Source organism: Mustelus asterias, chromosome 15 (genome assembly GCF_964213995.1).
Source record: "Mustelus asterias chromosome 15, sMusAst1.hap1.1, whole genome shotgun sequence".
NCBI classification, from domain to species: domain Eukaryota; kingdom Metazoa; phylum Chordata; class Chondrichthyes; order Carcharhiniformes; family Triakidae; genus Mustelus; species Mustelus asterias.
Window position 1 is genome coordinate 94,198,151 of NC_135815.1, and position 4,193 is coordinate 94,202,343.

The window sequence follows — 4,193 nt, forward strand, 5'->3', positions numbered from 1 at the left end:
TGTTCTACACAGGTTTGTACTCTATTACTATTAAGAGGGGCAGGAGGGAAGGCGATGGCCTGGTGGTATTATCGCCAGACTATCAATCCAGAAATTCAGCTAATGTTCTGGGGACTCGGGTTCGAATCCCCCCAAGGCAGATGGTGGAATTTGACTTCAATAAAAAATATCTGGAATTAAGAATCTACTGATGAACCATGAAAACATTGTCAATTGTCGCAAAAACCCATCTGGTTCACTAATGTCCTTTAGGGAAGGAAATCTGCCGTCCTCACCAGGTCTGGCCTACATGTGACTCCAGACCCACAGCAATGTGGTTAACTCTTAAATACCCTCTGGGATGGGCAATTGTGATGACTTCAGCCAGGCTAATGAGGTTGGCTTGCTAGAGTATGAACTACCTGCTGAGTCCTAGGAGCAGCATTGGTGGTTCAGTGGTAGAATTCTCGCCTGCCACCCGGGACGCCCGGGTTCGATTCCCGGCCAATGCACGAGCAGTAGTTAATTTTTCTATGTTGTTTCCCTAAGTTAATTTGAGTTTGTTTATTTGGTTGGTACCTAAACAAAAAAAGAGATACCTGATGAGTCCTAATTGATGGTTAAATCAGGGAGCCTCATGCTCCCTATTTAAAGCAGGTGTGTCAGACTCCCAGCCTGCATTCAGCAGGGAGCAACTGGAGAGCTGGCAGTGTACAGATGTATGGTGTAAATAAAGTAACTTGGTGACGGGACTTTCACTTCCGTGGAGTTATTACAGCAATAAATGCTGGCCTAGCCAGGGGGACGCCCACATCCCATGAATAAATAAAAGAAAATTAAAAAGAGTGGGAGGTTTAACACTAAGAAAACCATGTTGACTTTTCCAAAAAATTATTCTCCAATACGAGAGACCACGGACCTAGTTTATGTTGTGATTTTGCCTGTGTGTCTCTGTAGCGTAAATGTGCTCGGCAGAGCAAGGGTTAACATTGGATTGCTAAATGGCACAGCCCAGGGTATGATGCATAGAGTCACATGGCAAAAAGTCCTGAGAGAACAGTGTAGTTCCGAACCGGTGTGCCGCGGCTCGCTGGTGAACTGTGAAGGACCCCTAAGCGTGTCGCGAAACAAAGATTCAAAATGATTCAAAATTCATGTAAATAAACTGAAACTAACTTCTGTCTTCGGATCCATGTTTGGCACCTCCAAGTTCTGACAAACTTCGGGCCTCCTGAGTATGTGCTGACTGGGAAAGGGCTGCGCGGGAGTGGTTTGGATTGATTTTACCCCCAGGCCAGGAAGGGCTCACACGTGCGTCATTCAAATTCTTTAGTTTTGAGGTAATTTATTTTATTAGTGTCACAAGTAGGCTTACATTAACACTGCAATGAAGTTACTGTGAAAATCCCCCAGTCGCCACACTCCGGCGCCTGTTCGGGGACACTGAGGGAGAATTTAGCACGGCCAATGCACCTAACCAGCATGTCTTTCGGACTGTGGGAGGAAACCGGAGCACCCGGAGGAAACCCATGCAGACACGGGGAGAACGTGCAAACTCCACACAGACAGTGACCCAAGCCGGGAATCGAACCCGTGTCCCTGGCGCTGTGAGGCAGCAGTGCTAACCAATGTGTCACCACCCATGCATATCTATGTGGGCTTGATCAACGTAAAAAATCCAAACTGTGCACGTGTGGCCTGCTCCTGGCTGGTGCCTGCACAGGAGGCACGGGATTCCCAGGGATTTGGAAATGCCAACCTCTGAGCTGAAGGGAAAGGGCCAGGTGCATCAGCACAAAAAACAAAAGCTCAAAAAGGCTGCAAAAAGCAGGAAGAAACGAGGGAATCAGGAAGAGGCCGAAAAAAGCAGGATTGAGGAAGTGAGAAGTAAAATGCAAAGTTCCCAGTTAGGGAAGAATTCAGAGACAAGAAACAGGAATGAAAGAAATTAATACACCTTTGTAGGAGTAGCCTACTACTGCAGGGGTGGCACGGTGGCACAGTGGTTAGCACTGCTGCCTCACAGCACCAGGGACCTGGGTTTGATTCCCAGCTTGGGTCACTGTCTGTGTGGAGTTTGCACGCTCTCCCCGTGTCTGCATGGGTTTCCTCCGGGTGCTCCGGTTTCCTCCCACAGTCCGAAAGACGTGCTGGTTAGGTGCATTGGCCACGCTAAATTCTCTATCCAGAGAACAAAATCAAGCTCAACTTTATTGAAACAGTTTTAGAAATTCTCCCTCGCACGGTGAAAGGCTTGAGGAAGGCTTTCAGGTCAAATAAGAAGCTCGGTTCAAGAGAAATTTAACCATCCTTTGGTTGGTTGTGAATGTAGCCCAGTCCATCATGTAAACCAGCCTCCCATCCATTGACTCCGTCTACACTTCCCACTGCCTCGGCAAAGCAGCCAGCATAATTAAGGACCCCCACGCACCCTGGACATTCTCTCTTCCACCTTCTTCTGTCGGGAAAAAGATACAGAAGTCTGAGATCACGTACCAACCGACTCAAGAACAGCTTCTTCCCTGTTGCCATCAGACTTTTGAACGGACCTACTTTATATTAAGGTTGAACTTTCTCTACACCCTATCTGTAATTATAACACTACATTCTGCACTCTCTCCTTTCCTTCTCTATGAACGGTATGCTTTGTCTGTATAGCACGCAAGAAACAATACTTTTCACTCTATACTAATACATGTGACAATAACAAATCAAATCAAAGGAACATATAATTTAAAAAAAGATTTTTTGCTTAATCCCTTATTCTGGGGAAGTGAACTTCGCACAATGGTCAGCACTGCTGCCTCACAGCGCCAGGGACCCGGGCTCGATTCCCAACTTGGGTCACTGTCTGTGTGGAGTTTGCACGTTCTCCCCGTGTCTGCGTGGGTTTCCTCCGGGTGCTCCAGTTTCCTCCCACAGTCCAAACGATGTGCGGGTTAGGTGGATTGGCCAGACTAAGTTATCCCTTCGTGTCAGGGGGACTAGCTAGGGTAAATGCAAGGGGTTATGGGGATAGGGCCTGGGTAGGATTGTGGTCAGTGCGGACTCGATGGGCCGAATGGCCTCCTTCTGCACTGTAGGTGTTCTATGGTTATGATTAAATTTAAAGAACGGGGCTGAGGTGATGGGTGAAGCTTTTACAGAAAGGGTTTCAAGTCTGCTGTGAGGGGCCAAGGATACAGCGCCACCTCATGGAAAGATGCTGTAGGACATGACGAATAAGAATGGGGGCAACTAATCTGGATGTCAAATAGGGATTTGCAGTCGAAAAAGTTGACATTAAAAACATGATCAAAAATGGTGACATCAGATTTTCAAGACTGGTATTCCATTACCCCGTGAGATTTTGTTGATGCAATGTGATCAACTTCTCATGACTGCGTGGGTTTCCTCCATGGGCTCCGGTTTCCTCCCACACTCCAAAGATGTGCGGGTTAGGCTGATTGGCCATGCTAAATTGCCCCTTAGTGTCAGGGGCCCTAGCTCGGGTAAATACATGGGGTTGTGGGGATAGGGCCTGGGTGGGATTGCGATCGGTGCAGACTCGATGGGCCGAATGGCCTCCTTCTGCACTGTAGGATTCTATGATTCCATAACTTTGATTTGAACTCTTTGACTTGATTTGATTTATTATTGTCACATGTATTAACAAACAGTGAAAAGTATTGTTTCTTGCGCGCTATACAGACAAAGCATACCGTTCAGAGAGCAGGAAATGAGAGAGTGCAGAATGTAGTGTTACAGTCACAGCTAGGGTATAGAGCAAGATCAACTCAATGCAAGATAAGTCCATTCAAAAGTCTGACAGCAGTAGGGAAGAAGCTGTTCTTGAGTCGGTTGGTACGTGACCTCAGATGAATTGGACTACATTCACGACCTTTTGTAGTTCCTTGAGGTCTTGGGCAGAGCGGTAGCCATACCAAGCTGTGATACAACCAGAAAGAACGCCTTCTTTGGTGCATCTGTAAAAGTTGATAAGAGTCGTAGCTAACATTCCAAATTTCCTTGTTCTTCTGAGAAAGTAGAGGCGTTGGTGGGCTTTCTTAACTGTAGTGTCAGCATAGAGGGGACCAGCACAGATTGTTGGTGATCTGGACACCTAAAAACGTGAAGCTCTCGACCCTTTCTACTTCGTCCCCGTTGATGTAGACAGGGGCATGTTCTCCTTTACGTTTCCTGAAGTCGATGACAATATCCTTCGTTTTGTTGAC

The 4,193-nt window shown here is 46.9% G+C and overlaps 1 non-coding gene across 1 annotated transcript; it reads left to right on the forward strand.

The window, feature by feature from the left end:
* The first annotated feature begins 420 nt into the window (after positions 1 to 420).
* Positions 421 to 491, forward strand: trnag-gcc (transfer RNA glycine (anticodon GCC)). Its single transcript has one exon. It is a non-coding gene; the product is annotated as a tRNA-Gly (tRNA).
* The last annotated feature ends 3,702 nt before the right edge of the window (positions 492 to 4,193 follow it).